Source organism: Carlito syrichta, unplaced genomic scaffold (assembly GCF_000164805.1).
Source record: "Carlito syrichta isolate Samal-C Ts95f unplaced genomic scaffold, Tarsius_syrichta-2.0.1 Scaffold314850, whole genome shotgun sequence".
In the NCBI taxonomy this organism is placed as follows: domain Eukaryota; kingdom Metazoa; phylum Chordata; class Mammalia; order Primates; family Tarsiidae; genus Carlito; species Carlito syrichta.
In genome coordinates this window covers 284294-295297 of record NW_007258946.1, presented here as the reverse complement: position 1 = coordinate 295297, position 11004 = coordinate 284294, and the positions used below count along the sequence as shown (strand labels likewise).

Here is an 11004-nt window from a genome sequence, read left to right as displayed (position 1 = left end):
ACTCAAAAAAAAAAAAAAAAGAAAGGACCCATGATAGTGGCTATCCCACAGCCAGCACATCTTGTGGTAGAAGCAGAGGCTCTTTCCCAGCCAAGCAGCATGGTGGCCTGGGCCTCCTCACCTAGGAACATCTGGGGCTTCAGTGCCTTCCTGCTGTTCCCCACAGCAGCCCACAGCACCGCCCCTTCTAAAATTTCAGCCTCTTCCCCAGCTGCACACAGCCCATCCTCAGTGGGTTCTTGACCTTGGGCACTCTTAGTTCTGCCGTCTGAGGGAAATCCCCAGAAGACGCCGAAGAATGAGAGTGGAGAAGACAGGACTCTTTTTTTGGCCATGGTTGAAATTCAAGCCCCACTACATCATGTCTGTGAGGCTTGTGGAAAGCTGGCTCCTGACCACAGAAGCTGGAGAAGAGTGAGTGTCCCTCAGCCAGCACTCAGCAGACATTTGTCAGGCGTGACCTCTGTATTCACACTGCCAGGACTGGAGTGCAGAGCCATGGGAGAGGAGGGTCATGTGGGGACAATTCCTGCCCACTCTTCTTCCTGCACCTTGTGTACTAAATCCAGCAACTTAGTGAGTCTTCATGCCACCATGGTGGTTAGTGTGTTCCCATTTCACAGGTGAGCAAATGTAGATCCAGGAAGGTTAAGGGAATTGCCCAAAGTCACACGAATAAGAAGGTACAGAACCAGAACTTGAACTCAGGCCTTGCTTTTCCAAGGCTGGTGCCTCATGCCAGATTATAGCCATCATGCTTACATAATGTAGGTGAGACACTTTTTCCAACTCCTTTTCAGAAGTAAGAGTTGGCCTAAAATATGCCAGGCTCAATCCCTAGTGCCTCTCACAGCATGCCAATCTTGTCATTATTATTCAGTTATCACCACTCTCTGTTGTGCTCGCAGTCAAAATCCTTATTATGCATTAATATGTTTCAGTTCCACAAATATTTATGTTTCCACTCCACAGGTGTTGATAGGTACCAAAGAAGTTTCTTCCCCCCTTTTTAAAATGGAGAGTTGAACTGGGCTCAGTGGCTCAGCCTGTAATCCCGCGCCTTGGGAGGCTGAGGTGAGTGGATTGCCTGAGCCCGCGGGTTCGAGATCCACTTGGGCAACTTGGTGAAATCAAAAAATTAGTCGGGTGTGGTAGTGCGCGCCTGTAGTTCCAGCTACTTGGAAGGCTGAGGCGGAAGGATCACTGGAGCCCAGCAGGTTGAGGCTGCGGTGGCCAGGAGCAGCCACTGCACTCCAGTCTGGGCAGTGGAGCGAGACTCCAACTCAAAAAAATAAAATAAATAAATAAATAAAATGGAGAGTTGCTTCTTCTTCCTGAAAGCATTTCTTTCAGTAAATCCACTTATTCAACTACTCATTGATTCAAGAATGCTATTTATTGAGTGTATAATGTTCATACTTTATATGCATGGTATGCAAACTCACCACTGTTCTGGGCTTGGGGGGTATAGCAGTGACCAAGACAGATAAGGTTCCTGCTAAGAAAGAACTTATGTTCTAACCAAGGAGACAGACAGTAAACATGAAAAAAATAAAATGATTTCAGGTAAGAAGTGCTATGAAAAAAATAAAACAGGGTGCCTTGGTGGGGGGTAATAAGAGGTGACATTCTGGGAGTGTAAACTAATACAACCTCTGTGGAAAGCAGTTTGGTGATTCCTATAAGATCTAAAAATCAACCTTCCATATGACTCTGCAATCCCCCTACTGGGAATATACCTGGAGGAACTCAAATCACTCTATGAATAAGATACCTGCACACGTATGTTTGTTGTAGCATTGTTCACAATAGCAAAAACATGGAACCAACCGTGCTGCCCATTAAAAAAGGAATGGATTTTAAAAACATGGTACACATACATGATGGACTATTACGCAGCCATAAAGAAGTACAAAATTCTGAACTTCACTTGGATGGGCTTAGAGTCTATAATACTGAGTGATCTATCACAGAAGTAAAGAACTGAGTATCACATGTTTCACATGTTCTCACTCATAAGTGGACCTTGATCAATTATCATAACACTATAAGAAAAGGTTTGGCAGTAGTGGGAAACTGGCAGTGGGGAGAGGGCCAGGATTGGCAGTAGTGGGAATCTACCGGGGGGAGGGGGGTTGACTCATCAACAAGGGTGCCTGCATAATGAACATTTGTATACCTAACACTGAATTGTACCCCACATCTTTAAAATTAAAAATTTTAAAAAAAAGAGGTGACATTCAAACTGGTACCTGGTACCTGCTGACAAGAAGCCAACCATAAAAAAATCAGGTGAAGAACGTCCTAGGCATAAAGAACCAAAAGTGGGAATGGGAATGGCCATGGCCATTAGATAGTTCAAAGGAGCTGGCTATGGTGGCTCACGCCTGTAATATCAGCAATTTGGGAGGTGGAGGAGAGAGGATTGCCTGAGTCCAAGGGTTCGAGACCAGCCTGGGCATCTTGGCGAGACCTCATCTCTACAATAAAATTAGCCAGGCATTGTGGCACATGCCTGTGGTTCCAGCTGCTTGGGAGGCTGAGCTGGAAGGATCACCTGAACCCAGCAGGTTGAGGCTGCAGTGGCCATGAGGATGCCACTGCATTCCAGCCTGGGCAACAGAGTGAGACTTTTACTCAAAAAAAAAAAAAAAAAAAAAAAGAATGAACCCACTGAAACCCACACACCACTGATGTCATTAGCCACCTGTCAGTTCCTGGAGTAAGTACCCAAAGGGCCGTGGGGCATCCCAAACTCAAGCTATTCAAGGTGGCCTTGGAGGCAGAGCCAGAATGAGCCAGTAGTTAAGTGACAGGAATAGCATCCGAACCCAGTTCAGCCTGAATCCACAGGCCCAAGTCTCTCTCCACTCCAGCGTTAGCCACAGAGGACATATGACCATAACAAGGAGAATTAGTACCAACATTGAACAGAAAGTGCAATCTTAGGTGTCATTTTGTTCATGGCACAATTAGGGTGGGACTGGGTATGTGCAAGGCAACTTTGGAGTAGGCCATCCCAGCCTGGTAAGACAAGAAGCTCAAGCATTTCTCTTATTTCAGATCAAACCCAGAAGGCAATTTTTTATTAAATGACAACTGATAGCAACCAGCCCACAACTTTTGTTAGCAATTCACGACATGTATTTTCACGTGTGGTTCTCCTCCGAGCCCATGAGAAACATCGGATAGAAACCTGCATTCCTAATGATGCCACCTCTTCATCTTGGCATGCGTTCACCCTCCACTTGCCCTGTCACCTGGAAGGCCCATCCTCACCCTTCCAGATTCAGCTCAAGTGTAGGTTCTGAGAAGTGTGCTCAGAAGAAGTGATTGATTTGGCCTAAAAGGGGATAGAGATGGCCAGAAAGACTCAACTCATCACAATGGCTGCCTCCGAGGGCTCAAATGTCTGCCCCTACTAAACTGTGAGCAAATCGAGGGCAGGGATTATGTCATTCACTGTGGAACTGCTGTTGCCCATCACAGCACTTAGCACAGAGTGGGCGTTTACTGAATGCTTGTTGAGGAATCCACTGCTGGCCAGGAAAGATTTTCTTGCTACTGCTGATGAATGGCAAAGCTGAGACCCATATCCAAGCCTCAGATCATATTTCCAGCCACAAGGAATGGCTATATAAAAGTAGCTAGGTCAGGACAAAGGTGATAAAGACATCAGAGAGACAATTGCTTAGGGTGGAGGGAAGGAATGCTGCAGAGAGGAGGCTGGATCAGAAGCATCACAATAAAGCCTGACGCTGCAGGGAGAAAAGGACGGGGCAGGGATGGAGCAGGACTTGGCAGAAAACTGGATAGAAGTAAGTCAGAGGTGAATAACCTGAGGCCCCTTACGTGGGATGCTGGGGAAATGAGGACACTGCCTGCTGGATGGCGAGGCTGAGTAGGGGATGTGGACTCACTGGGGAAGCTTTCTTTGCAGGTTCAGTTTGGGCTGCCAGTGGGATCCCAGGTCAACAGGAGGACCTGTGGTTCGATGCTCCACTTAGATGTAGGCATAGTGCCTGATAAATACAACGAGGAAGGTGATGGCTACCCCATGCTAAGGTAGGCAAAGGGAAATCAAAGCTCCCAGCAGCTCCTGAAAAGGTCTTTTAAAAATCATACATCCTCATCCTTTAAGCAGCAATGTGGCTTCTGCAGCACTAGTGGGAGGTTACCCTATGCAATTTCTGGGGATGCACTACTACCTTCCTTTCCAAGTAACCAGATGCTGCCTTTGCTGAGTGAGGAACTGCCCTCCATGGAGAAAGCAGAGGGGAAAGTGGGGGCTGCTAGGGAAAGAGCATGGACCTCGGAGGGTGACTGACCTGGGTTCCATCCTGATTCTGCCCTCAAGCTGAGTGACCAGGGGCCAACTCTACCGCCCAATGAAGAACATCACAACAATATCATAGACACAGGAAGACCGGGAGAAGTTCTAAACATGACACAAGGTCGATTGCTGGGATATACACTAGTTCTAATAAACGCTAGTTCTCTCTCTCCCATACATTCCCAGCTCTGTTACCTTCCTCCACATCCTCCCCTGCAACCCCTTTCCGACTCACAGGTGGAGTCCCAGGGTTTCCGAGGTAATCTGAGCATTCTTGTGAAAGGTGAGGGAGAGATGTTAAGTGATTCTGGGGTAAGCTTAACTCTAGAGGAATCAGAATCAATGAAACCTTTTTCTGAATTCCCAGAGCCTCCTGAAGGAGGCAGTGTGGAGCTGACAGGCCAGGAGCTATTATATTCATTTTGCAAATGAAGAAAGAGAGCGAAAGTAAGTAACTTGCCCCAAGGCGCTCATTGTAGAACTGGGATTACAAGTCAGGCGGTCTGAATTCAGAGCCCCATACTCTCTTCTATTTGTCTGTAGATGTGTGTGTTTGTGTGTGTGTGTGTGTGTGTGTGTGTGTGTGTGTGTGTGTGTGTGTGCGCGCACACGCGCTGACATCTTTCAAACATACAGAAATGTACAGAGACTAATAAAAAGAATACATTGTGGTTATCACCCAGTGCTATCCAGTCCTTTTGCCATTTAACCACAAAGCAGTTTCATTCTCAATAGTGTTGATTTGTTCCTTTTGTCTTTTTTTTCTTCTTGGTTTGTCTTGCTAAAGAATTCTTTATCTATTGTTTCTGATTTAGTTGCTCTTTTCTTGCTGTCTCTTTATTTTCAATTTTGTTAACTTCCTTTCTGCTACTTTAAATTTTGTTGTTTTTCCTACTTCTTGACTTGGGTTCTTCTTTTCAAATGTAAATATTAACGCTATACATTTTCCTCTCAGAATTGTCTTAGTCATTTCCCACTAGTTTTGAAATGTAGCATTTTATTATCGTTCAATTAGAACATATAATTTCCATTAAAATTTCTTCTCTGATTCACTAATGATTCAGAAGAATTTTTAAGCCAGGCTTGGTGGCTCATGCCTATAATCCCAGTACTTTGGGAGGTGGGGACTAGAGGATTGCCCGAGTCCAGTGTTCAAGACCAACCTGGGTAACTTGTGGAGATCTCATCTCTACAATAAATCAAAAAATTAGATAGGTGTGGTGGCATGCATCTGTAGTTCCAGTTACTTGGAAGCCTGAGGTGGAAGGATCGCCTGAGCCCTGCAGGTCGAAGTTGTAGTGACTGTGAATGTGCCACTGCACTCCAGCCTGGGCAACAAAGTGAGACTCTGATTTTTTTTTAAAAAAGTGTTTAGAATAATTTTTAAATGTCTTACTTTTGGGGAGGATAGTTATCTTTAAATTATTAATTTCTGATGTAAGTGCTTTGTGGTCAGAGAGATAATATGATACTAAGTTTTTTTTCTTGGAGTTAAAGACATACGTGATATTGGAATTTTAAAAATTAGTTGATATTTGTTACAAGATCAATTTTTGCAAATAGTTACATGCACTTGAAAATAATATGTACTCTGATTGTTAGAGGCTGGATTTTATACAAATGCTTCAGACCAGGGATTAGCAAAAGTCCTATAAAGGACCAGATAGCAAAGATGTTCAGCTTTATAGGCCATACAGTCTCTGTCATGCCTACTTAAACTGCCATTATATGGCAAAAGCAACAACAGACAATAAGTAAATAAATGACTGTGGGTGTGTACCAATAAAACTTTATTTACAAAACCAGGTGTGAGCTGGAATTGGCCCATGGGCTGGAATTGGTCCATCCCTGCATTAGATCAAGCTTGTGCTGTTAAACTATTCTGCATCCCTAATAATTTTTGTCAGTTTACTGTGTCAGTTTGTAGACAGAATTATGTTTAACCACTCCCCCACCCATGATAATAGAGCTATCCATTTCTCCTTGTCTTTTGCCAATTTTTGCTTTGTGTATTTTGAAGTTATGTTGTTAGGTATAAACAAGCTTAAAATTGTTACAGCTTCAGGAACCCCTCTTATCACTATGCAGTGACATTTTTTTTTATCCCCAGAATAATCATAGGTCCCAATTTGCTTGAGGTAGTCCTAGTTAATACATGTTGTTCTCACAGATCTTATTAATAGCACTTCTTATATTAATACATGTGGTCTTCACAGGTCTTAGTAATAGCACCTCTTATGTTAATACGTGCTGTCTTCATAGATATTACTAATAGCACCTGTATTAACTCTGAAGAGAGTCCCCATTTGAACAATAGATTATGCAGTCACTCTTTTTTTAGCCTTAATGTTCTCTGTTAGCAGGCTGTTCTCTGATAATAATATAGTTATATCAGATTTCTTTTGATGGTGTGTGTCTGGTAAATAGCCATACATTTATGTCCAAGTGTTTTACATAATTATTTTATATTTACTTGAATTTTCTGCTCCCTTTTAGGTAATAGTCCTGTGACTACTTTAAGTCATAACACAAAATATCAATTAAAAATGTTTGTTCCAGCCGGGCTCGGTGGCTCAGCCTGTAATCCCGCGCCTTTGGGAGGCTGAGGTGAGTGGATTGCCTGAGTCTGCGGGTTCGAGACCCACCTGGGCAGTGAGACCTCATCTCTACAATAAATCAGCCGGGCGTAGTAGCGCATGCCTGTAATTCCGGCTACTTGGAAGGCTGAGGCGGAAGGATCGCCAGAGCCCAGCAGGTCAAGGCTGCATTGGCCGGGAGTGGCCACTGCACTCCAGTCTGGGCGACAGAGTGAGATTCCAACTCAAAAAAAAAAAAAAAAAAAAGTTTTTTCCTAGATATTAACCCATTAAAATGTTAGCTCCATTTAAGATATTTTTATATACTTTGTTCACTGCTAAAACCCAGGGTCAACCAATACCTAGCACAGAGTAGGCTCTCAAGTATTTACTGGGTGAATAAACACTTGAATCTTCAATTCAAGGTAAGATATCTTTCAGCCCTAAATAGGCAAGTTGCAAGTGGTTCCTACCCTCCCTAGTTAGGGTAGGACAGGTAGGAACTTGGGGTGAGGGAAGAAGGTACAGTGAGCTTCTTTTTCCCTTTCCCCCCTTGCCCTTGGTTTATTAAGCAGGGCTCCAGGCCCCTGATGGGCTGGAGCCCCAGAGAGGGAGGGGAAGCAGGGCAGTAAAGTGCTTACTTAGCTACTAACAAAAACATGACTTTAGCATCAGAGACTTCCCAGTCATGTTCTGGCTCCAATCCCCAGGGTGGAGGCTGCAATCTATCCTTCCAGCTGCCCCACCTCTCAGTCACAGAGGTCCTTATCACAGGTCTCACCCCATCTCCTCAGGTAGGTCCTAAATATTAAGGCTCCCATCTACCTCTCTCTGCACAATTTGCATCTCATCAATGAACACAGTCATGCATCTTTTGGCTTGCTCTAGTGGGAACGGAGGGACTTCCCAAATGCCATCCTCTACTTCATCTTCCCTGCCAAAGGCCACTTGAGCTTCTTGGGCCTATGCCAAACATCAGAGCAGATGTCTCCTAATGGCAGGAGACAAAATCAGGCTCTCTGAGTCATCCAACTGAAGCTCCCCCACCCACCCCAGTCCCATACATTACAGGTTGAATTGAGAGATGAAGTACTCTTTTTTTGTTAAGTTGGAGTCTCCCTCTGTCACCCAGGCAGGAGTGCAGTGGGATGCTCACAGCCACTGTAGTCTTGAACTGCAGGACTCAGGTGATCCTTCTGCCTCAGCCTTCCAAGTAGCTGAAACTACAGGTACGTGCCACCATGGCCGGCTAATTTTTGGATTTGTCATAGAGATGAGTTCTTACCAAGTTGCCCAGGCTAGTCTCAAACCTGTGGGCTCAGGCAATCCTCTTACCTTGGCCTCCCAAAGTGCTGGGATTATAGGCATGAGCCACTGTGTCTGTCCTGCAAGAGATGAGGTACTCTTTCATCTCTCTCTCCTTAGGGTACTAGACTTCAGGGACTCTTCAAAAATCCTCCTTAAAAATTGATCTCTTCAAAATATTCATTCAGATCCCTTTTTACATGCTGGATCTGACTGATGGGTGTCAGAGTCATGGAAGTGAGTGTCAGATATTTCCTTTGTAAATTCTTCATTTTGATCCAGCACTCCATTTTGAAAGCAGCATATTATTACATCTTTTTATGAATTTTGTTTATTTACACATTTTGTTTGATGGTGCCTCCATCAAAACTTTAGTTTAACATCCTGTTTTTAGTTGTACATTCTAATGTTTCTCTGTATCTTCTAACCTTAAAATTTTTAAATGCACACAAAGTCTGAAGTTAGCTGTATTCTTTGGATGAGTATTACCAGAACATTAAAATGTTTAAATACCCCCCAAACCCTTTTCACCTTAAAGCTATTATTGTTCAATATTTTAGTTCTACCTGGTTTTCATGCTCTCAAATTTGTGACTATTGTTGTTTTAAAAAGTGAATGCATATTTATATTTATTCATATATTTACCAATTTCTTTGTCCAACGTTATTCTCTCTTCCTCACTTCTGGATTTAGCTTCCTTCTTCCTGAAGGTTATTCTGTAGGATGTCTTATTCTATCATTATTTTTGAATGATTGGTTAACTAGGTGAAATATTCCATGTTATCAATTATTTTCTCTCAAAGAAAGTAATTTTCATGGGAGTGATAGAGGCTGCACTTCTATTGTCGTGAGATTTGTGTCAATCTGATCATCTTTCTTTTGTAGACAACTTGTTCCTCTTCAGTTATTTTGAGATCTTCATTTGTCTGCAGTTTTACCATAGTTCTCACAGTATAGTTTTAGTTTCATTTATCCTGCCTGAGGATCATTGTGATTGCTTTATAGATGTCTTCAATTACTAAAAGTTCTCAGTCATTTTTTGCACATTGCTTCTTTCCCATTTTCTCAAATATCTCATTTTAGGATTGTTCTTAGACATATTGTAGATTTGTTTCCTTTTTTAGTGTTTTTCATATTATCATCTCTCTGTGATTCCTGTTAATAATTTGGCAATTTCCCCAGTTCTACTTTCTAGTGTACTAATACATTTTTCTTCTATGTCTTACCAGATGCTAAACTCATCCACTGATTTTTTAAAAATCAATAACTACACCCAGATGTAAAAGCACTGACTGAGCTTCTGGTATAGTTGAGTAAGTTCCTACTGAACTGACCCTTCTTCAGATAATTATATGTTCAAAAAACAAAACAAAATACAAGGGTCTAAACACACTGGAAAGTGAAAACCTAAAGAAGTTGATTCTGGATGGGAGCTGACACTCAAAAAGGGGGTGAGTTCTACATTGTTACAGTTTTTAAACTAATGGAAGGCCATAGCATTTTGGGGGTGGCTGAAACTCCAGTAGTAGCAATAACAGGAAGTGAATGGAAGATTCAGAAAAGAGATCCAGAAATGTATCTTAAAATTTTGTGTAAAAATTCTACCCAAGTCTTGGAACCTCAACCAACATGCACATATTAGACTCAAAGAAGTCTTGCTAAGAACACATAAATGGATTGGTATTTAATTTGCTACTCAAAAGAGTGAGTTTTCAGTTTGAATCCAACCAAGTTAATAACCTACCAAAGCAAACAACATCAGTACACTATTTGGAAGAACATAAAAGAATCCATAGACTATACCACTGAACATTAACAGTGCCCAGGATTCTTGACATACTTGTCTAAAATTACTTGATATGTGAAGAAAAGAAAATGTGATCCAAAATAAAGACAATTAACCGAGACCAAGATAACCCAGGTATTAGAATTAGCAGACAAAGATTTTAAAGCAGCTGTTATGTCTACAGTCAGTGACATAAAAGAAAATAAACTTACAATGAATGAGCAGATAGGAAACATCAGCAAAGAAGCATGAACCATAAAAGAAGAACCAAATGGAGATTCTAGAACTGTAAAACACAATATCTGCAATAAAAATTCACTGGAACAGGCTTGACAAAATAATGGAAATGACAGAGGAAAGAGCCAGTGAGTTCAAAGATTGTATCAACAGAAATTATCCAGTCTCAGGGACAGAGAGAAATAAACTTTTTAAAATGAACAGAGTCAGGGACTAGTAGGACAAAAATCAAATGATATAGCATACATGTATTTGGAGTTCAGGAAAAATAAAAGAGAGAGAATAAGGGTAGAAAAACAATTTGAAGATATATCACCTGAAAATTCCAAATTTTTGTAAAAGATATAAATATAGATTCAGGAATATCAGTGGATGCCAGGCAGGCAAAATGCCTAGATACATCATTTAAAAACTGCTAAAAGTCAAAGATAAAGACTCTTGCGAATAATCAGAGAAAAATGACACATCACATACAGAGGATCAAATTTCAAGTAACTGCTCCTAAAAAACTTGGTGGCTAGAGACAATAGAACAACATCCTTAAAGTGCCAAAAGAAAAAAGCTTAACTACGAGGGGAGACCCCCCCCAAAACCAGAATTTATTTATTCTTACATGTTTAAACTTCAGTCACCTTCAAAGTACTCTCCGCTTGATACAATACCCACATCAAGAAACTTTTTCCAGTGCCCAAAAAGTTCTGGAGCTCATCAATTTTTTTTTTTTTTTGAGTTGGAGTCTCACTGTCACCCAAACTGGAGTGCAGTGG

At 41.9% G+C, this 11004-nt stretch overlaps 1 protein-coding gene and 1 pseudogene across 2 annotated transcripts in view; one reads left to right on the top strand and one right to left on the bottom strand.

Annotated features, from left to right (window-relative positions):
• Window positions 1-11004, bottom strand: part of HIVEP3 (human immunodeficiency virus type I enhancer binding protein 3) — a 373386-nt gene that overhangs the window by 268857 nt on the left and 93525 nt on the right. The gene's annotated exons all lie outside the window — the stretch shown is intronic.
• The window catches only part of LOC103274673, a 31173-nt pseudogene continuing 23954 nt past the window's right edge, over window positions 3786-11004 (top strand).